Source organism: Lygodium microphyllum, chromosome 24 (genome assembly GCF_053477565.2).
Source record: "Lygodium microphyllum isolate KBCC chromosome 24, Lygodium_microphyllum_v1.1.10, whole genome shotgun sequence".
Classification (NCBI taxonomy): Eukaryota; Viridiplantae; Streptophyta; class Polypodiopsida; order Schizaeales; family Lygodiaceae; genus Lygodium; species Lygodium microphyllum.
Genome location: NC_141158.1, coordinates 108,995,835 through 109,023,736, shown reverse-complemented (window position 1 = coordinate 109,023,736; position 27,902 = coordinate 108,995,835). Strand labels below are relative to the sequence as shown.

General features: G+C 44.0%; 1 protein-coding gene across 29 annotated transcripts in view; it reads left to right on the top strand.

Annotated features, from left to right (window-relative positions):
• The window catches only part of LOC148015508 (uncharacterized), a 212,875-nt gene that overhangs the window by 98,120 nt on the left and 86,853 nt on the right, over positions 1-27,902 (top strand). Inside the window, exon 3 of one of the 29 annotated variants that reach the window (XR_015688338.1) lies at positions 757-798. The exons of the other annotated variants lie outside the window; for them this stretch is intronic. The gene's annotated coding sequence lies outside the window, so the exon portion shown is untranslated. Of the gene's footprint in view, positions 1-756; positions 799-27,902 lie in introns of those variants that run through there. 29 annotated transcript variants of the gene reach the window in all.

Sequence of the window (27,902 nt, the reverse complement as noted above, 5' to 3'; positions counted from 1 at the left end):
ATCCAACAAGTGTCAACAATGTGTTTAAATTTATCCATGATTTTTCAGCTAATTTTTGGAATTTAAAATGAATTTTCATAAGGAAAAGTATCAAATTTAGGGTTTTGGCTTCAAATAATAATTTAGCCATTTATGAAAGCATTTTCAATTAAGAAATTATTGGCAAAAGGGGCAAAGGGATTTGTGAAATTTTTTGGAATTTTTTTGAAAATATTTTTGAGTTTTTACCAATTTTTAATGAATTTTACTCATTTTACATATATTTTTGGATGAATTTTTAAGTTTTGAATTTTTTGCAATTTATTTTCTTGAATTTTCTTTTTAAAAAATATTCCAAATGATTTCAATAATATTAAAAATTTTTAAGGAATTTTTCTATAAATTTTTAGATTTGAAATACACGGCGTGGGAACAACAGAGGGAGAAAGGAGAAAGGGTAGAAATGGGGGCTGTAAGGGGGTAACCTAAGTGAATTAGGTAATTGAGTATGGTAAGTTAATTAGGTTAGCTTAGTAGGTTAAGTCAATGAAGTTAGTTCAGTTTGTTAAATGAATTAGGTGAGGTTAGTCGGTTAAGTTGATCAGGTTAGGTTAGTTGGTTAAGTTATAGGTTAATCTGTTTAAGTGATGTTAGTTAGGTTAGTCTGTGTAAGTGATGTTAGTTAGGTTAGTTTGGGTAAGTGATGTTAGTAAGGGAAATCTGTGTAAGTTATGTTAGTTTGTTTAAGTGATGTTAAAGGAGGTTAGTACTAACCAGGGGGGGAAGAAGGGAGAACGGCCGGCGATGGCGGAGGAGGAGGAGGAGGAGGAGGAGGAGGAGGAGGAGGAGGAGGAGGAGGAGGAGGAGGAGGAGGAGGAGGAGGAGGAGGAGGAGATGCTGTGGGCGAGGCGGTAGGGAAGAGAAAGGAGCGTGTGGAAGAGGGACGCTGGAGGGGAGGAGCATGTGGAGCGTGTGGAGGACGACGAGGGAGAGGAGGAGCGTGTAGAGGAGGTACGCTGGAGGGAATTGGGCCGCGGAAGAGGGAGGAGGCGGTTGGCAGGGTAGCGGTTGGCGGGGAAGGAGGAGAGGAACGATGGTGGGGAGGTTGGAGGAAGGCGCGAGGAGGATGACGCGACATAGGGCGAATCAAGTAAACGGTTTGTGTGTGTTTTTTTTTGCTCGTTTCTTTTCATTTTCGTTTTTTTTTGTTTGGTTTTTTTTCTTATTAGTTTTTTTAAAAATGTGAATTGATGTGTTTGTTTATGTTTTTTTAAAAATCGTTTTAGTTATGTGTGTTGGTATGTTAGGTGTGTTCTTGTTTGTTTTTTGATGTGGGTGTTTTTTTAAAAAAAAAGGTGGGTTGCGTTTTTTAAAATTTTTTTTAAAGAGGGTTGTAGTTGCTGTATGTGGGTTTTTTTTTTGTTTGTTTGTTGGTTTTGGTTTTTAAAAAAAAGATAAATTTGTTATGGGTGTGAAAAAGAAAAGCACCCTCGTCCCGTATGCATGCGTGGGGCGCGGTTTTTAAAAAAATTGCAATGACGGGATCAAACGGGGCAAGGACGGCGATGCGCAAGCCACAGACGCCAGGAGGTGTCCCGAGGCGCGTAAAACCAAAAACATGCGCGTTCACGTGCGACACGAGAAACGCGGTCACACGGCAAAAAGGAATAAAAATTAATAAAATCCAAACCACACATCGGATCGAAAATCCATAAAAATGAAAAATGTGCCGGAGAGGAGGGAAAAATGATGGAAACATGCAACACCGGGTCTGGGGCAAAATCAGGGTGTTCACATGGGAAAAATGCAAAAAACAAGCCCGAAAACACATACGGGTATTAATATCGAAAAATCCGCTCATCGGAACGAAATGCGGAAAGAAAGAAAATTGTGCAGAATAAGAGATCGAGATAGGACACGTTCACATGGGAAAAACTCCAAAAACAGGCCAAAAAATGGACTCGAAAATTAATACGGAAAGAACCGTGTACCGGAATAGAGGACAATAAAAATGAGAAATGTCCAAAAGAAAGGGATTCACAGGACTGGTACATCAAAACTCAGTTGGAAAGGAACTAGGAGGGGTTCATGTGGAATAAACACGAAAAACACATTCGAAGATACTCGGACAAATTAATAACTAACAATTCAGCAGTCGGAAGAGGGGGGAGGAAAAAGGAAAAAGTGGGGGAAAGGCTGGTAGGACACGGTTGTCAAATTAAACTGGAATTCCGGTGCAAATAGGGCAGGTTCACATGGAAAAATGTGAAAAATAGGCATGAAAAGGGTCCACAAACTTGTAAAAATTAATAATGGATCAACTGTGCATTGAAATGATACGGAATAAAAATGAAAAATGTCAGAGGGAAGGGGTAGGACAGGGCTGGCACATCAGATCAGGGTTCGGAAGCAATAAAGACGCGTGCACATGGAAAATCGCCCATTTGATGGGAATTGCTTCAAAAATTAATAACTTAAGAACCGTCTGTCGGAACAGGGGTTTGTAAAAAGGAAAAAGGAGGAGTTTGAAGGGACGAACACGGCTGTAAGGTTGGATGTGATTCTCTTTGACATAGGGTGCGTTCACATGAAAAAATCACAAAACAAAGGATAAAGGCAAATGGTCAAGAAACAGCTCCGGGAACAAGGTGAAATAAATGGAAGAGTGGGGAAGGGACCCCATTAGGGTAAAATGAAGTCATGGCATAGATGTATGATCATAGTAAGGGATATGTATGAGGGTATGCAACATAGACGCTGAGGGACACGTCCCCACACTTAAAACCTTAGCAGGAAGGGTAAACCGAACATCAAGGACCTAGTACCACACATCAGACCAACCACGAACGTCCCCACACTTAAGACATGACCGTCACTGAGAAACAGAAGGTGTAGGGTTAGAAAAAATTGGCCCATATTATCAAGGAGTAATGTCGACTATCAAGGTTGCGTCTTGTCGCATTGTCGGCTCTGCAGGAGGTAACAAGGTGTCTTTACAGCACACGTCCTTTGTGGTAGGGACCATACGGCAGCTCCCAGGGAGGTAGTTGGTTGAAGGAATTGCAGGAAATTTGTCGATGACGAGGGATATTGCACTCAACTCACGATCACGCAAATGGAATGAAAGAGCAATCACTCGGAAATTACTAACATCACTCGAGGAAATAATGATGAAAACCCAGAGCTCACACCTAGTTGAGGAATCGACAAGGGGGTGGTAAAGAAAGAGTATGCCAGGGTGCACAATCGATGGTGCATCAGTGTGTCAAACCCCTCTGGCATAGGTGCAAACAGGAAGGCCATGGAGCCGTGCAGTGTCGTGTACAGAATAGAGTGACGTGTCCTGTGCTGATGGCAGAGACCCATCCTCGTGTGCATAGGGAACAGAAACATACCTGACTCCAATGGTCGTAACGTCCCTCAATCCTCACCTCTCAATAATTAATTGAAGAAACACCAATCACACTTAGCCCACCCTCTGTCTCACGCTCTGTTGAAAGATACAAAGGGTAGCCCATTCCTGAACCCCATTGATGTAATCCTCACCATCACTTGTACAGAGGTTTTATGCCTTATGTGCTTTTGATGGTGCAACTGTGCATCCCACCCTGTGCCGGCATACAGTGCAATAAGGAAGGCCAGGGAGCCTTATGGTGCAGTGCACAGGAACAAATCGTGCGTTGTGCATTGAGAGGCCCATCCAGTGCGTGCAACACTCCGTTCACACATCTCATCTATCATTTTATTTGAAGGGAAAGACTGGTCACTCACCCCACCCTCTGTCTCACTCTCTGATAGATACAGAGGGCAGCCCATACGCACATCCTCATCCTGTTAGGATGAAATCTCGCATCACTCAAGGGGTTGGTGATGAAGATCATGTCGGTTGTTGTTGTCATCAGGATCTTGAAAATGAGGCGTATCCAGGGAGGCAGCCAACAAATCTTATACTTCAATGACTTGTAAGAAGAGTCGTCTGTTAAGAAGGACAGACGGACTGATATTACAGAGACAGCGCACCAAGGGAGGTGGCTTCAAATTACTTGCTGAAAAGGTTATGCTGGTGATGAGTCGACTATCCTGAACTGCGGGGTGTTACCACCTTTTCCACAGTTAGCTTCTCGCCCAAGGGTGTTTCTGTCAAGATTGTGGGAGAGAAGGAAGGAGTCTCACTTGTAGCTTTCTTGCTTGCACAATGGGGGAATACACACAAAGGTGGAGGCTAAAAACAATTTTCCTCTTCTTAGTTTGTGTAAGCCAAAAAGAACTCTCGTACAAAGAAATAGAAGAACCCTATATATGGGTCTCAAAAACCAAACTCAACTAACTAAGGTGGCATACTAACCGAGCCACGAACTAGAGTAGATAAGGATAGCTATCATCTAGCTATTATTCATGGGCGGTGTACCAACCGCATCTGCAGCTAACAAGTCGGTGACATAAATGCACAACGGTCACCCTGGTATATCATGAGTGGAGCTCGATATCTCAACACTCCCCCTCGAGCTCAATCCCAATTCCTGCACACCAAGCAGGTCTCTGAACTTGCGCAGCTTCTCTATACCCAATGCCTTCGTAAATATGTCAGCTACCTGATCCTCTGTGCTGACATAAACTAGATCAATAAGACCTAGTAAAACCCTCTTCCGCACATAGTGATAATGCACCTCAATGTGCTTTGTTCTAGCATGATAAACTGGGTTATTTGCCAAGTGTATACTACTCATGTTGTCACAATAAATGACAACTGGCCCATCTGTAGGCTGATGCATATCATAAATTAGCTTATGCAACCAAGCTACCTCACATGTAGCCATTGCTGCGCCCCTGTACTCAGCCTCTGTGCTCGACAAGGCAACTGTAGGCTGTTTCTTGCTGCTCCAAGTGACTGCAGCACTCCCAAAAGAGAACACATATCCACTGGTAGATCGTCTATCGGAAATACTACCAGCCCAATCAGCATCAGTGTATCCATGCAACTGTATCTGAACCCCAGTCTCATAAAGTAGTCCATATTGCAATGTGGACTTCACATACCTGAGTATGCGTCTAGCTGCATCCAAATGCGGTTTCCTTGGAGCCTGTATAAACTGACCTACCAATCCAACATCATAGCTCAAATCTGGCCTGGTAATAGTCATATAAATCAAACTTCCTACTATGCGTCTGTACATAGTAGGGTCTTCCAGAAGCTCACCTGCATCTGCGCTCAACTTCACATTCTGCTCCAAAGGAACTGAAATAGGCTTACAGCCTGTCATCCCATATTTGGACAGCATGTCCAATCCATACTGCCTCTGCAAGAGCCGTATCCCACTTGGTGATCTAATCACCCATATTTGGACAGCATGTCCAATCCATACTGCCTCTGCAAGAGCCGTATCCCACTTGGTGATCTAATCACCTCAATGCCCAAGAAATAACGCAGCTCGCCCAAATCCTTCATCTCAAACTTCCGCTTCAATAGCATTTTCACATGAAGGATATCTTCATCACTGTCACCTGTCATAATCAAATCATCAACATAAATGACAAGTAGCATAATACCTTTCTCTGTTTTTCTCACATAAAGTGAAAAATCTGCCTTGGAAATCTGAAAGCCAATAGTGACAAGATACTGTCCTATCTTGTCAGACCATGCTCTAGGTGCTTGCTTCAAGCCATACAAGGCTTTCTTCAACCTGCAAGCAAACTCAGGATGAACAGCATGCACATAACCTGGTGGCTGCTCCATATAGACCTCTTCTTGCAAATCACCATGCAAGAAGGCATTCTTTACATCCATCTGATGTAAAGACCATCCCTTTGATGCAGCCATAGCAATGACTACTCTTACGGTTGCCATCCTTGCAACCGGACTGAATGTTTCTTCATAATCAATGCCATATGTTTGTGCATATCCCTTGACTACTAATCTTGCCTTGTATCTATTCACATAACCATCTGCATTGTGTTTCACCTTATAAACCCACTTACAACCAATTGCATTCTTATCTTTAGGCAAAGGTACCAATTCCCATGTAGCATTTGCTTCCAAGGCCTCCATTTCTTCATCCATGGCTTTTTCCCATTTTTCTTTTCCCATGGCTTGCTCAAAAGAAGTGGGTTCTGGTTCCTGTATCACTTTGACCATATATGCATAGTGAATGGCTGTAAATCTATCATATTTCAGCCTATCTACAGGAAACCCAGCTCTGGTAGACCTGCGCAAAGTAGGTTCACTCCCAGGTGCTCTCAAAACATTCCTGGTCTTCCTTACTCAAGGTGTAACAATAGAAGGAATACCCAACTCATCATCAATGCTCTGTTCTGAGCCACTGGATTCACCATCCACATAAGAGTGACCTGCATTCACATCAAACATGGGCTGATCTACCTTCTCTTTTCCTTTTCGTGATACCTGCATACCACTATCTGCATTGCTTTGAGAAGATTCTCCTGATCTCAATCTGCCTGTCCATGGCGAAGAATATGAACCACTGCTAGAGGACGCTCCAGGTCCACTAATATCTTGTGACTGCTGCTGTGAATTCTGTGCAGCATTACCATTTGGTGCATCTACATTATCAATCACATTTACTGGTTTATACCAGCTACTCATCTCATCAAAAACAACATCTCTGCTCACTGTAAACTTACGAGTAGAAGGGTTATAGCATCTATACCCTTTTTGCTGCAGAGAATAACCAATAAAGATGCACTTCTCAGCTTTTGGATCCAACTTGGATCTCAACTCATCTGGCATATGAACATAGGCAATGCAACAAAAAATTTTCAAATGAGAAATATTTGGTTTCCTACCAGTATACCTCTCCTCTGGAGTCATGTCATGTATTGCTGCAGTGGGAGTCCTGTTCATTATGTAGACTGCTGTAGCAACTGCCTCAGCCCAGTAAAAATCTCGCAGGTCTTTTTCATTGAGCATGGCATGAGATACCTCTCCAATATGCCTGTTTTTTCTTTCTGCAATTCCATTTTGTTGTGGGGTATGACTACATGAATATTGCTACTTTATGCCATACTCCTGCAAGAACCTTGCAAACTCCTTTGAGAGGTACTCTCCCCCTCCATCTGACCTTAGGCATTTTATTTGCAGGCCTGTTTCTTTTTCAACCATAGCTTTAAGAGTTTTGAAATGCCCAAATACTTCACTTTTCTTTTTTATAAAATACACCCAAACTTTTCTGCTATAGTCATCAATAAAAGTGACAAAATAATGACAGCGTCCAAGAGATGCAGCTTTAGTAGTCCACACATCAGAGTGGATTAATTCCAATGGCTTCTTACTCTCTTGAACATGTCTAGGAAATGGTTTCCTTGCCTGTTTTCCAAATTGACAGGCTTCACATACCTTATGCATTTCTGCAACCTTGAATTTAGTCAATCCTGCAACAATATCTTGGGCTTGCATTGATTTAAGTCGCTGTACATTAACATGACCAATGCGTTTATGCCAGATATCAATATCTGCAACTACACCGGTCCCATGTGCAAACATTGCTGCACTCAATTCAGGCATGTCTGCATCCAACGTAAACATTCTGCCCTTCTTATTTCCTTTTGCTATCAAGCGACCTTTATTTTTCATATCCTCAACAAAGCATCCATGAGAATTAAATCTGACTTGCAAGCCATGCTTAACCATTTGTCCAACAGAAACTAGGTTCTTGGTGATATTCGGGACATGAAATACATCCGACAGGTATTTCTTTTTCCCATCCTGCATAGAGAAATGAATTTTTCCAATCTGCACAATAGGATGTGCAGTATCATCAGCAGTCTCCACAAATCCTGGTTTTTCCATTTTCCTTGCATCCTGCATTCATTCTGCATGACCTGTCATGTGGTTTGATGCACCTGAGTCAATATACCACACATCATTGCTTTCTTCTGCACTTGTCACAGAATTGGTCATGTGCTGCACCATAAACAAATGCTCATTTTTGTCATCACCCTGTCTACTAGAAGATGCATAATTCCCTTGTTGCAAATTTCCATTCATGATGTCATTCTGCTTTTTATAGCAATCTTTAGCCATATGACCCATTTTACCACAGTAGTAGCATTCAACATTGTTGTTTGCATTTTGGCCTCTTTGCCATCCACCACGACCTCTTTGACTCCCCCTGCCTCTAGAGTTGCCACGTTCTCTTCTATAGGACTGGTTTTCTTGAGTTTGCTGCATATTCTGATTTCTACCACGGCCTCCAGATCGGCCTCCTCTACCTCTGCCTCTACCTCTTCCAGCATTTGAGTAGAAGACAGCTTCTTTTGAAGTTCCTCCTGAAAAAGATGCACCACCATTTCTCTGCTCCTCAGAAATTAGAAGAGCAATCAACTTATCAAAATCAGGAAATCTTTCACGGACGGAAATGGATGTTCGGAACTATGCATAATCCTTTCCTAGACCATTCAAGGTCACAGAAACTAAATCATCATCTTCCACTGGCGACCCAATGGAAGCAAGTACATCTGCAATCTTCTTCACCTTCATGTGGTAGTCATTGATGCTCATACTTTCTCTTTGCACATTGTGCAACTCTTGCTTGAGCTGCATTTTCCTGGCTTGCGTATTTGTGCTATACATTTTTGACAAAGTATCCCATGCCTCCTTTGGCGTACTTGCATCCTGAATATGCACAATCATAGAGTCTGAAATACTGATAGACAGCCAGTACATAACTTTTCTGGCTCTCTCATGCCATCCTTTAAATGCCTGCATTTGTTGTTGATTGGGAATATCAGGAAGAACTGGTTCTTCTTCGTTTCCTGCAACGAATTCCCAATATCCTTTTCTCATAAGAAAATTCGTCATTCTAAATTTCCATGCTTGGAAGTTGTTCTTGTTAAGCTTTTCAGTGACAATATGTGAAAGAGAATCAGACGCCATTACAGAACACTACAAAAAATTCTGTCACTGCAAAAAACACAGCTTCAGCCTCACAAGAGCAAATCTGCAAAACTGACGAAAGTGGTATTTGACCACACAGTCACTTCCTAGTGACGATTTTGCATCAACAGGCAACAAGGATGATTCTGTAACTCCCAATGTCTCTGTGCACAGGCATACGATGCAATTTCTATGGTAACTTTTCACCGACCTGTAGAACAGTGCCGCACAGCAAAAAACTGGGCCTTTTCCTGAGTGCGTGCGGAAAACTTCCACCTCCAAAACAGGCCTCGAAATGGCCTCGAATAAAAAAAACAGGGCAACCAGAGTCTAAAGCCCTCTCCCGCAGCATATACTGCCCTCTTGCTACACCGCGAAGGACGTCTCAATCTGAGACAATGCACTCTTGCACTTTCCGGCTGTGCTACGTGCAGAGACTTGCTCCCAAAACAGAAAAATGAAAGCAACACTGGTCCTCTTACCAGAACACCGCGAACTTGGTTTGCTTTCTTGAGCTCCTTACCACGAACAAGGCTTTGATACCATGTCAAGATTGTGGGAGAGAAGGAAGGAGTCTCACTTGTAGCTTTCTTGCTTCACAATGGGGGAATACACACAAAGGTGGAGGTTGAAAACAATTTTCCTCTTCTTAGTTTGTGTAAGCCAAAAAGAACTCTCGTACAAAGAAATAGAAGAACCCTATATATGGGTCTCAAAAACCAAACTCAACTAACTAAGGTGGCATACTAACTGAGCCACGAACTAGAGTAGATAAGGATAGATGTCATCTAGCTATTATTCATGGGCGGTGTACCAACGGCATCTGTAGCTAACAAGTCGGTGACATAAATGCATAACGGTCACCCTGGCATATCACGAGTGGAGCTCGATATCTCAACAGTTTCCACCTTTTCTTAGAACGAGACCTGTTATGACAGGGAATTTCTTCATTTTCTCCCATAATAGTTTTGTTTGTTTTTCTTTTTTTTTTCTTCTTTTTTTTTGTTAAGGAAGAAAATGGTAGAAATCCCATATGTCAGGACCAACCTCGCCACCGTTGTTGGATCAGACGAGAAGAGAACAAGGTCGGGCTGAGATGTTTCTGCGAGGGGCTAACAGAACGAGACCGCCTCATGAGGAGAATCATAAGGGCTAACAGAAGCACGATGAGAAGGACAGTGCAACGCCCAAAAGGGAAAGGGTAGGTCGACTGTGATTGCCAAGATCCCCAGGGAGGGAAGTACATCTTTAGGCGATAGCCATTGATCAGGAAGGGATCATCAGAGGCATCAACGGTCTGCACCTGAATAGAGCCGTTAGGATTGACAGCAAGTACCTTGTATGGGCCCATTCACCGTTGTTGAAGCTTGCCAGGAAACTTGCCAAATCTCGAATCATAGGCTAGGACAAGATCACCTTCTTTGAACTCCTTGTGCTTGATGAAACTGTCATGATAGGCTTTGCGTCGTGCTTGAGTGGTTTCCATGCACTATAGAGCAATCCGTTGTATCTCATCCAAGCATTCCAAGTGCAGGAGACGGCGTTGTAGTGACTCATCCCCAAGCATTCTTTAACTACCACTTGCAAAGAGGACAATTCCAGTTCAATAGGGAAGACGGCTTCTGTACCATACACTAACTGGAAAGGGGTCTGTCCTATAGTTGCCTTATGGAAGGTTCTGTATGCCCAGAGGGCCTCTGTAAGTCAATGGTCCCAGTCGCGATGATATGTGGCAATCGTTCTTGTCAGAATCGAGCAGAGGATGCGATTGGTGGCTTCAACTTGGCCGTTGGCTCTGGGGTAGTAAGGAGTGGACTTGTGATGGTTGGCAGATCTTATACAGCTCCGTCAGCTCCTCCATGATTTTGTTAAGGAAATGAGGAGACTGCCAAAATGGGTGATAATTTTGTCATACATGAATAGGGCTACGCTGTTACCATCATCCTGCTTCAGGGCTTTAGCTTCACACCACTTTGTGACATAATCCGTACACACTAAGATGTAGATGTTCTGCTTCTGTTTGGTAGGTGGATCAATGGGACCCACAAAATCAATCCTCCACTTCTCGAAAGGCTTTAGGGGAAGAATGGGTTGCAGTGGCATGGCACTTGTTTTGGTGGGTTTCCCCATTCGCTGATAAGCATCACATCTCTTGCAGTAATCATATGCATCATTGTGGAGGGTCGGCCACCAGTATCCTGCTAATAGAGCCTTCCTAGCTGTCGCTTCTCCTGCGAAGTGTCCACCACATGGTTCGTCATGGCATGCTTTCAATACTATGCCGATTTCATCCCCTACAACACATCTTCGCAATACTTCATCTTTGCCTCTCTTATACAGTGCATCGCCTAGCAAGGTGTAGGGGACTGATTCTAATAGAAGCTTCTTCTTCTCACAGCTTGAGATGCCAGGAGGATATTGTTGAGTTGCCAGGAGATTGGCTATGTCTGCATACCAGGGAGTAACTGTTTCAACTAGAAATAAGGAAGCATCAGGAAGGTCAGGATCATCCTATTCCTCTTCTTCTGTTTGAGGGATCCGTGATAGATGATCGGCTAGGACATGGGAACGACCAGGCTTAGTGACCACTTCAAAATCAAACTCTTGGAATAGGAGCAACCATCTCATCAATCATCCTTTAACATCTGCTTTGTTAATCAGAAAGGACAGGGCTTCATGATCCACGTAGAACTTGAAATGCGTTGACAATAAATAGTGTCGAAACTTCTCCAGTGCAAACATCATTGCTAAGCATTCAAGCTCTGTCACTGTGTAGTTCCGTTCCCTATCAGTGACCTTTTGACTTGCATAATATATCGGTTGATCTAATTTAGAGGGGCCTTTTGACATAGGACAACACCTAGTCCTTCAACTGATGCATCTGTGTGCACATGAAACTTCTTCGTCCAATCAGGATGCTGCAAGATAGGTACTTGGATAAGGCACTGTTTTAGGGTATTAAAGGCCTCTTCAGAGTCATCAATCCAAATGAAATCCGCATCTTTCCTTAGGAGCTTGTGCAGAGGGGTTGCCTTGGTTGCAAAATGTGCAATAAATCTTCTGTAATAGCCCACATGGCCAAGAAATCCTCTCAATTGCTTAAGGTTTGTTGGTACTATCAAGGCGGCAATCTTTTCAATCTTCGTCGGGTTTGTTGCAATCCCTTGTGTAGAGACAATATGGCCCAACAAAACTCCTGATGAGATGCCAAAGACACATTTGTCGGGGTTGAGAGAAATCCCATACTTGCGGCATCTGTCAAAACATTGCTCTAGGTGTCCCCAATGCTCACGAATTAAGCTATAGACACAGAAGTCATCAACGTACACCTCAATGAAATTATGCAAATGATTCTGGAAGGCAGCCATCATTACTCGTTGGAAGGTGGAAGGAGCATTATAGAGCCCAAATGGCATCACTCTATAGACATAGGACCCCCATTCTGTGGTGAAGGTTGTTTTGGATTGGTCCTCTTCTGCGATTTGGACTTGGTTATATCCGCTGAATCCATCCAAGAGGGAATACAGTTCATGGCCTGCCATTGTGTCCAACAGTTGGTCTGTAAAAGGGATAGGGAAATGATCTTTCTTTGTCTTCGAATTGAGCTTTCGAAAGTCGACACATATTCGGAGTTTTCCATTCTTCTTAGGTACTACCACAATGGGCGAAACCCATTCACTGTTAGCCACAGGATAAATGAACTCTGCTTCAAGAAGTTTCAATAACTCAGCCTTCACCAATGCAGAATAATTAGGATTCATCCGCCTTCGTCTTTGCCTTACAGGTTTGGCATCCAGCTCTAGGTCAATGTGATGTTGGCATACTGTGGGATCAATCCTCTTTAGGTCTTTATATGACCAAGCAAACACGTCTAAGTTCTCTTTGAGTAGGTCTCGCAGGACTACTAGTTCTCCTTCTAGAAGATTGAGGTCCACTTTCAGGTGACGTTTGATACCGTCAGTATCCAAGAACGCTACTTGCCTTTCACCTTCCACTTCATGGATAAATTTCCCATGGATTGCTTCTGGATAGAGATCTGACTCTTTCAAGAGAGTATTATCCTCGTCTGCTATCACAGCTTCTAACTCTGCTTCTGCCTCTGTCTCTGGCTCTGTGTCTGTTACTGTCTCTGTATCTACTCTGTCTCTGTTCTACCTCTGTTCTGTCTCTGTATCTGTTTTGTCTCTGCTCCGCCTTTGCGACTGTCCTGTAATAGGGAGAACAGTACATTCATGCTTCTATTTCACTGTCAGAGGTGATTTCAGAAGTTAATTCTAGTTGAGGCAGGAGGTATTCTCCCATTGACAAGGATTTTACTTCCCTTGGCAGTTGGCTTATAGTGCCCACTGTTAGGGACCGTGCCTTTGTTTTCTTGGGAAAAATCTATTTAACAGCCTCTTCGTCTCCTGATGTACTATCTGTTACCTCGTTGGAGGAGTCAGTTATGACTTCAATGGATGTGGATCCATTGCCTTTTTGTGATCCATTCAGCTTCAACACCACTTTGTTAGGTCCTCTGCCTAGGGTCAGGGTTCCTTTGAACCAGTCCATCCTGTCTCTCGCTTCAAAAAGCCAAGGTCTTCTTAACAGCAGAGGGTATGAGGTTCCATAAGAAATTGGTTTGACCACCAGATATGTCAGCCAATAGTCTCTTTCTGCAAGGGTTGTTTTTTACGTATGGGAGGATGCCCAACGGTTTGATTCTGCTTTGGTTTGCCAATCTGATTAGCCACTGTGTAGGTTGAATTCCTTTCAACCCTAAGTCCTTCATTGTCGCATCTGTCATTATGTTTACTGATGAGCCTCCATCAATCAATGCATCTGAATATAAAGCATCCTTTTATCCACACACTAATCTCCAGGGTTCCAGGATTTGGGAAGGCGTTAGCCACATCTACTTCCTTTACAGGCTCCGGGGCCTTATTGGTCTTGGTTGCTGTTGAAGGAGCGATCCTTAGTCCACGTCTTCTTGTCAAGATGCTTTTGAATTTCTTTCGACAGGCTGGGAGACAGCATCAGCAACTGTCCGAATGTTAAGTTTGGTTTAAAAGTGTCTAAGTCTTTGACCAAGTCATAATCTTTGATAGGATCCACAGGCTTCTCTAACCTGCTGGGGAATGGGGCTATATCCATTTTCATCTTTCCCTTTTCTTCTAACAATTGCAGCATTGCCACTTCCTCTGTTTCTGGAGGTGCTTCTGTATCATCTATCTCCTGGACCTCTGGTCATATTTTTGGGATTGTCTCTGTAACTCTCTGTGGCACTACAGTGCTCTGTACTGCATTGTTCTGTTCTGTACTGCTCTGTCCCTCTGTTGGTAGGTTGAACTTCACAGTCTTGGCAGGAGAGTTATTTTCGTTCTGAACAGCTAGTTCCTTCTTCTTGATGTGCGTGACAGTGGCAACTTCCAACTCTACCAAATTGGATGCAGACTCTTGTACCTTCTGTTGGCTTCAATGCCATTGGCCTTTATAGGGGCTGGACTCGGACAGTCCTTTGCAGTGTGGCCTTCTCCTTTGCATCGGTTGCATAAGGGCTTGTAGTCCATAGATCTTCTACGGTTTGGACAATTCGGGGAGATATGTCCCTTTTCTCCACACCTGTAACATTCCACCTCTGATCTCTGACCACCGCCAGACTGTCGTCCTCTGTAACTTTAAGAGGGAAACCTCGTTGGACCAAAATTAGGACCAAATTCTCTAGGATTTGGTCCAATATCTTGTGTTGTCATTTTGGATTCTAGCAAGTTGAATCTTGCATTTTCATCCTTCTGTCTTCGTTTGTGCATCTCTTTCAGAGAGCAAATATCCTCTGTATGATTCTTCTGCAAACAGTAGGAATAGAATGCTCTAGGAATGGTTGGTTTTTGGGTACATTCAGTGGCTAAATGTCCCGCTTGATGACACTTTCCACACCATATATTAGAGCGCATCACATCTCTCCCAGCTCCCGTAGGAGTGGATATATTGGCGGTATTCACCTTCAACGTCTGTAGCTGCTGTGTAATCACATCCATAAGCTCTTTCTTAATACTTGCAACTGAGTTGGATAAGTAGTCCTTCAGATTTTCACCTCCTGAAGTACTTGTAGTAGGGTTTTGGGAAGCTTCTGTAATTACTGCATATACTGGTTGGGTCGATCCAGAAGGTCCTCTGTTCTGGTTCTGATTCAGAGCTCCTGTTGAGACTTGGGGTTGTTGATTCCAGTTGATAGGATTCCACTGTTGTTGAGTCGCCATTGGAGGAACTGTTTGAGGCCACTATTATTATGGTTGAACCATCATTTGAGGCACTGTCGTCTATGGTGGCCACAGTGGATTAGGTGTATTATACTGCGGCACTGTTTGCATCTGGGGATAAGGGTAGGGAACTCTCCCTGGGACTGCATTTGGTGGGTATACCATTCCTGGCATGGGAGGAGATAAGACTCCTCTTCTTGGAGTCATTGATAGCCTTGCTTCAACTTCGTCATACAATCTTGCACCTTCCACTGCAGCTTGCAGATTGACTGTCTTCTCAATTCCACGAGCTTGCGAACTTTTGGTTGTAGGCCTCTGAGAAACACTCCTTTCTGGATACCTTTGTCCAAATGATGGTTAGTCCATCTCTTCAGGATAGATTCCATTCGCGAGACATAAGCTTCTACTCTTTCTCTAGAAGAGTGACTTAGGTTCATGAACTCCTTTTGCATCCGCTCTTCAAAACCTTCACGCCTGAATTTAGTGAGGAAGGCCAACTTTAGATCGTCCCAAGTGCCAAAAGTTCCTGCTGCTTGTCTCTCATACCACTAAAACGCAGCGCCCTTGAAAGTGGCGGGGAATATCGCTAACCAATGCTCAGGGGTTCTGGCATTGTTAGCCACACATGCTACCATAAATTCTGCTACATGAAGATCAGGGTCTTCATTGTACTCTCCCTTAAAAACTGGCAATGGGACTACATTTGCTGGCATGTCATCAATATTTCCAGGACGAATCTGACTAGGAAGGGGACCTTGAGTTGCCATGGGAAGTTTTGTAAAGAGTGCTTTTAGGGCATCAAAGGAAGCTTCTGTTGCGAGCTTGTTCTCAGTTTTGATTTTTGCCTTCTCTCTTCTCACATACTTCTGGACTCGTTCTAATGCTTGCCTCTTGATTGTGTCATTCATCAAGGGCTTGGCTCCAACTAGTTGGTCTGTACTCAACAAATAGAATCAGAGTGATCTTTAGTCTCTGGAGGATTCTTTGGTCAACATCCCTTCTACTTCCTTTTTTTCAACATCTCTGAATTCGGCTTTTAAACCACTACAGAGGGGAAGATATTCCATTCTAAAAGTATCAAAACTCATTCTTCTTAGGATCGTTGTTGTGTCATTATAATAATGCCAGCTTCTGAGGGTTTCAATAGTGTATGTTGTAAAAAACACTCTGTCTACCAACTTCCAGTGGGTTGCTAATTGGATAAACAGAAGATTGTCAGTGCACCAAGCATCCCATGTATCTTGCTGTTGAGCATCCACGAACAAATTCCAACTCTTTTCCTTCTTGTTTTAGTGAACCTCCACTGACCATGACTCCTGAAGCTTCTTCACAATCTCCCACTTGATGATGTCTGGAAACTTCTCAATGAATACCAAATCTTCCATGGGTGGTCATTCTCTCTGTTTCTGCTCTTCAGTTTGTTTCCAAACAGTTTGCCACCAAGATGCAAGTTTCTGCTGCTTCAACAGGAAGAGGAAACAGTCCACCACATAGAGCATGCATCATGATGGTGATATGTTTCCGCCATTGTGGGATGAAATTCTTGTGGGAAGTGGCTTCGATAATGAGAATCTCCAACTCTTTAGTGGAAGAAGGAACTTTGCAAACATCCATTAAATTCTTCTCTTCTTAGCAATGCTATTTCCTTCATTTTCAGCCTCTTTTGATGCTTGTTGTTGATGGCAAGTTTCCCCGGCTGCGCACAAAAAACATGGAGCCCCAAGAGAGACCAAGGAAAAGGGGATTCTATTGCAGGAAAATCTATCTTGTAACATCAACATGTTTTTATTTTATTCTTTTGATGATAAAAACAAAGAAAACAACAATTCTTCACGCAGCATCATAGTAGATATCTCCCACGGATTTAATAGAATCAATCATAATCTTCAATATCTTCATAGAATCCATCAATAGAACAATGAACACAAAAGAATACACCATTTTTGAATGGAAATCAATCACATAGTATTCATCTTCAATGTCTTCATAGTTTTCTCTCTCAATCTCTCATATACAGTTACACTGTTTTGATAAAATTGGCTATCTCTGACTCTCTCTCTCTCTTTCTATCAATAGTACATCATCTCCTCACTATAATTCTCTCATAATGACTCTCAATAATCCTTCTTAGGTAGTGGATACACCTCCCAAGAGGTATGTCTGAGATGTGAAGAGGTATTAGAGCCACTACAGTGTCTCTTCATAGCTCACTACTGTCACTGTCACTCAGTCTTCTCTTCAGTCTTCAACAGCTGTTTCTTCTATTTGTTTTAGCTATTTTGAACTTAGATTCATCCTTTCCAAAAGTTGGAAAACTTTCCCAAAGTCACACATACTTTCTACAGAACACTTACAGAAGATCTACAGAACAATACAGTACAGTGCGAGAGCAAATATAGAACAGTTACAAAGTAGAGACAGTGCAGAGATAGAAGCTCTACAGAAGGTTACAAAAGGTCATCAGAGAACATCAAATCCTCATAACTCATACTAAAACCATTCCAAACTATCAAAAACTATTCAATAAGCTTCCAAAAGATTTCAATCTTCATCAATCATCGATCCATGGTTCATACAAAAGAAAATCAGAACAAAATAGAAGCTATACAGAACCAATCAGAATCTCAACAGAACCTATCAGAACATTACAGAGCTTCATATCTCTACTGAGAATCATCATGAACTTCCAAAACATAATCAATATCATCTAAAACACTCTCAAACACTTCCATTATCAAACCATACATCACTCTAAATCCATTAAAAATCAATCATTCAATCCTAAAAAATAACAAAATCAGTCAAAAATTCAGTCTTTTTCCACTCTCAACAGAGGGAGTGGTGGGTGGATCCATGTCCTTGCCATCTCAATCCTCAAGATATCAGCTCTGATCACCTGGTTCAACTCTCATCGGCTGAGAGAAAGTGTAGGGCAGTCAAGGCTATAATCCAAAGGTGGAAGACGGTCAATATTCAAACCATATAGGCTCATCCAAATAGCCATATGTGAAAACCAATAGTTTTTCTCGTCTCCTGTTGCTAGTTGTCTAGATGAGGTTAGTGCCAATCTTGAGTATCTATGGCGTGAAAGTTACCATAGTCTGTGCCAAAAGATCACTCCCCTGAAGAGTGCCTCCATGACTATGGGTGTTGCCCCTAGCTCTGCTCTAACAATGGGGTGTGGGATGGAGGGCTTACTCCTAATCATGCGTGCTATCATCATGATCAGTGGCCTTTCCATGCTATCCTTGCCATCATAATAATCCCTCTCTACTCCAATCTAATTAATGAGTGGGCTAAGGCGCCTATGGTACAAGCTGCAACCCCATATCTCTGCTCCATATAGTAATATAGGTGTGACTAGGGTGTCAAAAAACCAAAGTTTGGTGCGGGGCTCCTGGAACTGTATGTGAGCACATTGACTCTCAAGTGCCCCTAGTGCTGCATATCCACATGCCAGATGTGCCTTTGACGCCCCTCTCAACAAAAAACGTGGGCCAGAGAAAATGACTCCCAAATAGACATATTCCCTCACATGCTCCAGTATGTCTCCCCCAAATCTGAATTGGTACATAGATCTAGTCACCCATGCTGCCAAAGTATTGAAAACCATGGTTTTGGTCTTCCCAAGGTTCACTATGAGGTCTTTATCTCTACAAAAGATGTGCAAAGCATCTAGATGGCACTGCAAACCCTCCGGTGAATCTGAAATGAGAACAATATCATCTGCATACAACAATAAGCAAGCCTGCCAGGTTGGCTCCAGCTCCTCCTCCTCGGTCTATGTAATCAAACACTTCATCTATGTATAGACCTAACAATGTGGGTGAAAGTGGACATCCTTGTTTCACTCCTATAGTATTGTCAATCCTCTCTGATAGCCCCCTAGGTGCTCGTACATGACCTATCATTGCCTCATATAATACATAGACACCCTGTTGTATACCCTCTGGTACTCCAATGTCTTGCAATCTCTGCATGATGCGTGTATGAGGCACTGTATCAAAAGCTTTGCAAAAGTCTACAAAGCAACAATAGATCCTCTTCTTGGGCTTGACCCTCCTCAATAATGGCTCTAAGTGTGAGAATATGGTCCAACGTGGTATATCCTCGTCTGAAACCTGCCTATCCTTGTGCTCTCTTGCCTTGCATTTCAGCCCACTCACTGAGTTCATGCTCCAATATAGATCCATATATCTTGGCCAAAGAATGACCGATCATGATAGTCCTGTAATTGCTAGGAATGAGGGGATCACCACATTTAAATAGCGGAATTATAGTATTGTCTGACCAACTCATAGGGAAACCTTCACATACTGCTCTATTGAACATATGTAAGAAATGTTCTGCTACTAGTCCATCCTCATCTTGTGCCCTCCCATTTTGTAATCTATAGATTGCATCCCTAAGCATCTTCCATGTGAAGAAAGACCATTGTGTTGGTCTACAAGCTTGTGGGGGCTGCATAGGTCGCTGTCCTGGCAGGTCATACAACTGTCTCCCATAGTCAAGCCAAGCATCTAGTCATGTAATCTATATGGGGGGCTGTCTTTCATGAAACATCTTCCATGCGCTCTTGCTGTCCTGCCCCAAAAATAGGTGATATATCTCTACTTTTGCTTTCGTTAGGTAGTCTCGTTTCTTCTCTCGCACAAGGCATTTGAAGAACGCCTTTGCTTAGTGATAGGCTTGAGTGCCTAGCTCCACTTTCCTTTGTAAGCAAGCTCGGGTGACTCTACATTCATCATCATACTAGCTATTTTGGGCAGCAGTAGATTGTGTGGGTCTACATCGGGGCAAGGTGTGTGGGAATGCATACATGGCTGATCCATGTATGGCCTCTGCTAAATCCCTTGTACATTCTTCCAATGATCTACTCAAGTCCAATGTATGTAAACTAGTCTGCAGAGAACCACTGTAGATGTGTGTGTAAAGTAGTATTTGGGATGTTTAGGGAGGCATGGTGTTTCATGTTTCATATGTACACAAGAGAGCTTGAGTGTCAGAATAGCATGATCTCCTGCTATGCCAATTGGCCTCTTAGATATCTTGAAATTTTGGATTTCTGGTATCAATGTTGGTGAGCCCATCAGGTAGTCCACAGTACTTGCCCCCTCCTTTGTTATTCCAACATGTCAAATTGTCAGATCCTGGCCATTGTGGCAGACCATTAAAGATGGCTAGTCTATGTGCACTTCCCAAAGTCAATAGGTGTGTCCCATAGGTACTTACTTCTTTATCCTGGGCTCTCCTGCGTAGGCCTATTTCATCTATGTCGATCTCTTTGAACATGGCACTGTCATGCATATAAAAGTCACTCTGTCTATCTCCAATGCGTGCATTGAAATCTCCTACTAATAATCTGTCCCCAATGCTAGCATATCTCATGATATCCTCATAGAGTACATCAAAGGGAGATCCATCTCGTGTGGCATAGGTAGAATTTGCAAGAGGAAAGTAGCATATTGCGATGAATATATCCCGTGGTCTTCCTCCATGTATCCTAATCCATAAATATCATGCATCATCATCTCTTTTCATTACTTGCACTATCCCTTTGAGGTCTTTCCGATATAGTATGGCCACACCTCCAGAACCCCTAGTGCTTCCTGGTTTTCTAGCTACTGGACAAAATGCACTTTCCCACCTATATCCCCGCACGTCTGGTAGTCGGCTACCTTTACATTGGTGTGTTTGTGTGTACATTGCTATATCTATGTTTCGGAAGCTATCTTCAAAGTAACTAGCATCCAAGTGCAGGGCTCGATTACAATTCCATATTGACATCCGAAGTGTCTCATAGGCCTCGTACCATCATGAAGTCCTTGTGTCAGTGATGATGACTCATCCATCCCTATAAACAGCCCACTTTCCCTCTTTGCGAGCCTCCAATACCTTGGGCATGTGTTCTCTGCGATGCGCTATCTGTGCTGGGGTAAGGTTCTCATCCAAATAAATCTTCTCACCCTTGAGGGCTCTCCTCTTGGAGAGGAAGGCCTTTTTTTCTCTATGTCTCCAAAGCAAAGAATTAGAGCCTTGGACTTAGAGTTCTCTTTCCCCACTCTCCAAGCACTAACAATAGGTACGTCTAAAGCCCCAATTTTGTCAACAAGTGTCTTAGCATCTTCTTGTGGGCTACTCTTCTCCTCCCATCCTACTACCCGTACATGTAAAACCCTAGCCCGTCTCCTAGCCTCTTCTTCCAAGGTAGGATTCATTACTTGAGTCTTGTTCATTGATGTTTCCTTATTCTTTTTTATTGCCTCAATCCATGGGTTGGCTTCTTCTATCTGCTTCTATGTTGTCTTTGTCACTTCTGCCCATGAGTGAACCTCCCTTTCACATGCCTTCAAAGCCTCTTTCTCTTTTTGTAGTTCTTGGCGTTCATTTCTTTTTTCTTAAATGTATTCAATTCTTCCCCCAGTTCTAAGATTTCATCTTTGTAGGCATCTACAACTTTCAGCATTTCAGTTTTCAGCATGTGCATTTTGGACAGCATTTGTGCTTGTAGGTCATTCTTAATCTTTATCTTCATGTCTTACATTTTTGCCCTCTGATTTATTATTAGTTCGGCTTTGACCTGCTCTCGTAATTCTTTCTCTAATTCTTGTCTCATAATTCGTAGTTCAGAGCAAATCATGAGATGAATTTCTTCGTATTTCTTTTTATTCATGGTGTGTGAAGTCTTACCATGCCTGTCAGATGCTAGGGAGACGGTCCAATCACAGACCCTATGGCCATACGTCGTGTACCGTGTGTTCTTAGAAGGGGTGTTGAACATTGCTTCCATGGACGGTTGTGTTAGTTCTTGATCAGATTCGTCTCCCAGATATTCATTTTCCACGGTTTGATGCTTACATTTGTCTACATTATCCATTTCTCATACACTGTGTGCAAAGCCACTCAACTTGTACTTTGTATTGTCAGATCAAAGCAATTTCTGCAATTTCTTGCAAATTTCCAGGGTTTCCCCAACCCCTCACTAAATTTTTGCAAGCCCAGATCAAAGCAATTTCTGCAATTTCTTGCAAATTCTTGCAAATTTCCAGGGTTTCCCCAACCCCTCACTAAATTTTTGCAAGCCCAGTAATCTTTTACGAGCCCAAATGCATTCACACTGTTTTCAGTTACTGCTCACAACAACTACATTCTCTCATCATGACTGCTCACGTCTGCATTTCCTACTCACAACTACATTCATTCAAACCAGTGTGCGAGAGATTGCTCACACAACTATATTCCCTGCTAACCAGCATGCGAGAGACCCTGCTCACGATTGCATTAATTCATTTAGGCCAACATGAGAGAGAGAACGACTGCATTCTCTGATCACGACTGCTCACGACTGAGTGAGAGAGACCTGCTCACGATTGCATTCCATCACGCTAGGTACGTCACCTTACGCTAGGTCCCTCACGCCAAGTACATCACGCCAAGTACATTCGGAGGAGAAGGAGAGAGAGAGGAGAGAAGAAGAGAAGAAGAAGAAGAGAGGGAGAGAGAGGGAGAAGAAGAGAAGAAGAGTAAGAGAGAGGGAGAGAAGAAGAGAAGGAGGAGAAGAATGGAAGAAGAAGAAGAAGAGGGAGAGAGAGAAAGAGAGAAAGAAGAAGAAGAGGAAGAGAGAGAGAGAGAGAGAGAGAGAGAGAGAGAGAGAGAGAGAGAGAGAGAGAGAGAGAGAGAGAGAGAGAGAGAGATTCTTTTCCTTCCTCTCCGAGGAGGGTGGCCACATGCATCTCTTCCCCCCCCTAGCCGCGAACCTATACCCATCTCACGGGATTATCCCCCATTCACAAACTCAACTCTCTCCCCAATTGACCCCACTAATTGAGCACAAGGAGTGGGAGTCTTGTGCGACTGACAAAGATTGAGGATGGCTCCCAAGTAGAAAATGGCACGCGTGGATGGAAACCCCACAACAATGCTTCGCGGACTGCTGCTACCAATCAAGCAATGATAGACCAAACCTAAGTTAATTGGCCAGGCTTGGATATGGTGGAAGCAATGGTGCAAAGATCAAGGTGTTTCTAAAGCCGCTGTCACTTGGGCTTAGCTGAAAGATGTTGTATGCGGATGATACCTTCCACCAACCTACCAAACTTTAAGGATGAATGAAATCTTCAAGCTCAAGCAACTAGAATTAACCTTGGAAGCTTACTACTCAAAGTTTGTAACCCTACTAAAATATGCGCCACCTATGGATATTGCATAGCAAGTATCCAAGTTTTGCCATGGCCTAAACACTCCTTTGAACCACCATCTAGAAGCAATGCGTCCAACGGACTTACAAGATGCGTTACTTCGAGCAAAGCCAATCGTCCAAGAACTTAATTCGGACAATTGTGACAAAGAGGATTCTCAAAAATAGGGCAAGAGATGCCACAAGTGCGGAGAGATAGGGCACATCCATAGGAGATGTCCTTACCGTCAATGCTTCCACTACAATGAGCTAGGACACATCCAAATTGATTGTCCTAATTAAGTCCGGAAGACATTGAGCCTCCAAGGAAATGAAGCTATGCAAGTGCAATCTATAGAGGAATCAGATGAAGACGAAGACCTAGAGCCTACTACACCTTTTCAAGATGATTAGCAATCCTAGAAGTTTTATCGACATGTAACATAACTTACATTGGGAATAAATCTTACTCTTGTACCTACGGTTAATTGCAATAATATGAGTGCACTACTTGAATCATTACGAGTAGTGCAGCGGATGCATGGTGGGTCCTAACCCACAGGCCTTGAGCCCATTAGTGCTTGTCTTCTCCAGTTTCTTCCAAGATGATGACATCTCAAGTTCTCTAAGGGGGAGAGGATGTCATGTTTCATATGCTCCCGCATACGAACCTCCCTTTAATAATTAACCTTAGTTCAAAATTTTTTAATCCCTTTTTCCCCCCTGTCATCGCCGATAGGTGAGGGGGGAAAGAAAGGAGAAGGACGGCGTGAAGATTATGTGGGAAGGGAGGAAGTCATCAGCGATGATCGCGAGGGGAGGAAAGAGGTGGTAATGACAAGGAAGATGGAGACGATGACGCCCCCACCAATATCTCTTTCTCCCCCCCCCCCATACTACCGAGTGCATGACGACAGGGCATTCTTGGCCATCCAGGTGGAGGTGAAGAGAAGCCCAATAATACTCCTTTCCCCCCTATAAAACTCCCCTCCCCCCCCGCTTAAGGAGGATAGGCCCTTAATTTTCTGCCCCTTGCTGTCGAGAGCCCCTCCTTATAAGTGAAGGTATATAGACCACCTCCTTGCCCCTTGTTGCCACTAAAGAGAGAGAGAGAGAGAGAGAGAGAGAGAGAGAGAGAGAGAGAGAGAGAGAGAGAGAGAGAGAGAGAGAGAGAGAGAGAGAGAGAGAGAGAGAGAGAGAGAGAGAGAGAGAGAGAGAGAGAGAGAGAGAGAGAGAGAGAGAGAGAGAGAGAGAGAGAGAGAGAGAGAGAGAGAGAGAGAGAGAGAGAGAGAGAGAGAGAGAGAGAGAGAGAGAGAGAGAGAGAGAGAGAGAAGAGAGAACTTGCTATGGAGAGAGAGGAGTGCGCCGAACGAGGTCGCGATGGTGCCGCCGCTGCGTCCCGTCCTGTCGTCGCCTAGAACTGTGCGCCTAAAGCTTGCCGCCTGAAGACCCGCCTAACACCTGCCGCCTGACGACTGCCTGCGCACCTGACTACCGCCTGACGCCTGCTTGCGCGCCTCATGCCTGCCTGACGACTGCCTACGCGCTTGAAGACCCGCCCGCCTGACGACTGCCTGCGCGCCTGAAGACCCACCCGCCTGACGACCGCCTGCCTGCTCCGCCTGACGACCCACCCGCCTATATTCATCTGTGGCCGCCTGCTCCGCCTGTGCCTGCCTGCTTGCCTGACGCCTGCCGTCTGAAGCCTGTGGTCGCAGAGCACAGGCTTAGCCACAGCTTGCTATTACTTGCTTCTTTGTGCGTTTTAGGGTTTCGACCACAGCCGCCTTTCATCAAACGTGATGCTGTCCATGGCGCACTGTATACCTGCGGGCCTGTGAGGCGCCTTTGACATACAGCGCAGAGCGGAGCTGCGCTCTGTCCTATTGCGAGCCTTGGAAGGAGACGGCACAATGCTGAGAGCACTGTTTGCTGCGCCTGCTGTCCGTGGGTGTCTGCCCTGTGCAGTTTGTTGTGCCGAGTCAGAGAAAGAGAGCCATCACCTGGCAGCACGCGACTGCAACCCTGCACAGATCAGAGAGCTGATCTTTGCCTGTACACACACACACATACACAGAGAGAGAGAGAGAGAGAGAGAGAGAGAGAGAGAGAGAGAGAGAGAGAGAGAGAGCGGCCTGCACGTTTCTGCCTCTCGTGAGATCTTCACTCGGTCTCTATCCGGTATACACAATGATACAATATGGCTGGTCTGGATCTGGATTTTATAGACCAAATGGTGGCAGCGCTTGGTCTGGATTCTGATGCCGAGGAACCCGAGGATATGGTTCCGTGCACTAAAGAGATGCCCCCTGGTCCTGACCTCTAGCCTGCAGGCAAACTCACCAAGCATACTTCAGAAGAGACAATGGATCATCAGGGTCGTTCCTATGCTCAGGTTGCTTCAGATTCTGTGGACTCTCAGGATGTTGACGGGGAGCATTTGCTGGAATTTTCCAACACTCTGCTTGGCGATTATGTTCAACATAATCAGGAAGTCTTTTCTGACTCTGCACCTGAAGATGTTCTGGAAGCCACTATGGACCCAAAAACTGTCTTGCGCTCCTTTTCAGTGTTTTATGATCGCGCTGTGATACTCTTCTTCATTGGTAGAATCCCACTGCTTTCCCGTATTCGCCAGTGGCTGCACAGTCTGCTACAAGGGGAATGTGTTGAAGAGATTTTTGTTGGGCCTCGGGGGTTTTTTGAGGTGCTGTTGAAATCTGAGACGCACCGTGCTGCTCTCCTGGCTAAACTGCCTTTGTTTTTTTATCGCCGTTTGGTCCATGTTGTACCATGGTGCCCAATGGCAGATTTTCAGCGTCTGCTGCAACGTGAATGCCCTGTGTCAGTTGAAGTGGAAAATTGTCCGACTGTCTATATTGGCCACTGTTGAAGGACGCTATGGCCATTCTGGACACTGTTCTGGTCCCTCCAAGTCTAAGGGTTGTGAATCGCAACCGATTGTGTATGCTATGGGACACTGCAAGGAAAAGGCCTGCTTGGTTACATCTCAATTGCTCTGGCATGCATCCTTTACACTTTCGTTTGAAATGGGGCAATTTTGCAGGATATTGCTTTTCTTGTGGACAATTGGGGCATTTTATGGCCGAATGCCCAGAGCAACAATACACTTTAGATGTTGGGCATGTTGCGCTGCCCATGGAAGATATGGTGTGTGATGCTCCGTCGCAGGATGCTATCCACCCACCTAAAGTTTTGAATAAAGGTAAACAACAGGTTTCGGGTTTGGATTCCCGTGGCACTGACTGGGTTGAAGTACGCGCAAAAAAAGGCAACAGGGTTATTGCTGGCATGGAGATTATTGTGCCTACTGCCTCACAAGATTCCATGCGTACCTATATGCGCAGGAAAGAAATGTTGTCTTCAGAGCACTCTGCTCCTGCTATGGTTTCCTCTGCCCCCCGTCCTCAGCCCACTAGGAGAGTGTATTCGGATCGTCCAAAGGGTCCACCTGCTAAGCTGGCTTTTGATACCAGAGGCAACGTCATTACCCCATGGGATCGTCGTTATCCCCGTTCCATCCCCAAGCCAGGAGATATGCCGTCTACCTCCAAATCTTGTCCTCAGAACTCTTTTGGCGTGTTGGCGGATTTCTTGGATGAGGGAGTCCTGGACATTCTCGCAAAAAAAGTCAAATCGAGGCAAGCTGTGCCTCGTACCTGATTTGTTCTGAATACACATGAAAATAGCTACGTGGAATGTGCGAGGAATTTGTTCTCGCCACAAGCAACATGCCATGTGGACTGTATTGCATGAGAATCAGTGGTATGTCTTGTGTGCTGTTGAGCACAACAGTCACGGAGAAGCCGAAAAAGTTGTGGATTGCCATGGCTTTCGTTTGTTCTATGTAGGGACACATGCCATGCATTATTCGGGTGTGCTCATGATTGTACATGGAAAATATCAGCCTGTTCTTATTAAAAATGATGTACATGGCTGCTTTCTGGTGATTGAAATTTTATTCGAAGGGGAGATCTTATGGTTACTTGGCCTCTATGCTCCGAATGATCCTTTATCGCGCCGGGAGCTTTGGCATACTTTGCAGACTTCCTTGTCACTTTTGGCAGACGGGGCTTCTTGATGGGGGATTTCAATATGTGTGTTGATTCTTCCCAGTCCACATCGGAGCATTCGGTAATGGACGCGCCGGAAAGTCGTATGTGGCATGAGTTGGCTCTTGCTATTCTTAAGCAAGATCTCTGGTCCTGGCTACACCCGTCTTCTACAGGGTTTACTTTCCATTCTGCCTAGTATGCAACAACATGGTCGCGGTTGGACCGCATATACATCATGCAGAATGATGATTTCCTTCTTGAGGTGCTCGAAATGAAAGTGTTGCAGCAATATGCCTTGTCGGACCATTTCCCTCTGCAGCTTGAGCTACTTGCACAACCCATTGCACCTTTTAAGCAATTTCTGGAGAGACTCCCTTTGCGTTTCAACTCGTCTTATTTGAAGCATGCAATCTTTCAGGGCTAAATGCAGCAATTGATTGATAGATTCTTTTTGGACTTCTCCTCTCAAGGCACTGCTTCTTTTGAACGATTGCTCTCTAATGTGCAGCGGGTTGCTCGGCAGTATGGGATCCATCATGCCT